Consider the following 761-nt stretch of genomic DNA (forward strand, 5'->3'; position numbering starts at 1 on the left):
AACGGTACAGGAGAACATGAAACATTTGCCTTTATACCGATATTTAAACGCCTACCTAACGGAGAGCTTCATTTTAGTTACACGTGATCATTTACGATCGTAAGCGAGCACCTAGATTAATAGTCTCGTAAACTTTAAGGAAGGAATGAATGAAACTAACACAAAGTATAATTACATTTTGTTGTACAATATTTAAAAAATCTTTCTGGATGATTATATCGGCGATTCATTAATTATTTTATAGCTTAACCAGCACATCCACTTTTTGAATCACATTTGTGAACGACGATTAGTCTTATTTAATTTAATGTTTTTTAATGTGTTGTTTCAAGTTATTTAATATATTTAAACTCCTACCTAACGGAGAGCTTCATTTCAGTTCGCACGCCTACGCGATCATTTACGATCGTAAGCAAGCATCCAAATTAACAGTCTCGTAAACTTTATGGAAGGAATGAATGTGATTAAATAAAATAAATGAAACAAATGACGTTTTGTCGTACAATATTTAAAAATTTTCTCTGGAAGATTATATTATTTTATAGCCTAACCAGGTATTCTATCACATCTACTTTTTGAATCCCATAGTGAACGACGATTAATCTTATTTAATGTGTTGTTTTAAGACTACTTTTGTACTTGGTGAACTGTTTTCATGAAAGTAAACAACGGCCTGCCTCTCGCAAGTAGCCTACCTTTTGACTTTTACGTGATGACCATGTTACTATAGGTTTTGCTTGATTTCATGAATATAAACATAA

The sequence above is a fragment of the Helobdella robusta genome (assembly GCF_000326865.2).
Source record: "Helobdella robusta unplaced genomic scaffold HELROscaffold_352, whole genome shotgun sequence".
Taxonomy (NCBI): Eukaryota; Metazoa; Annelida; class Clitellata; order Rhynchobdellida; family Glossiphoniidae; genus Helobdella; species Helobdella robusta.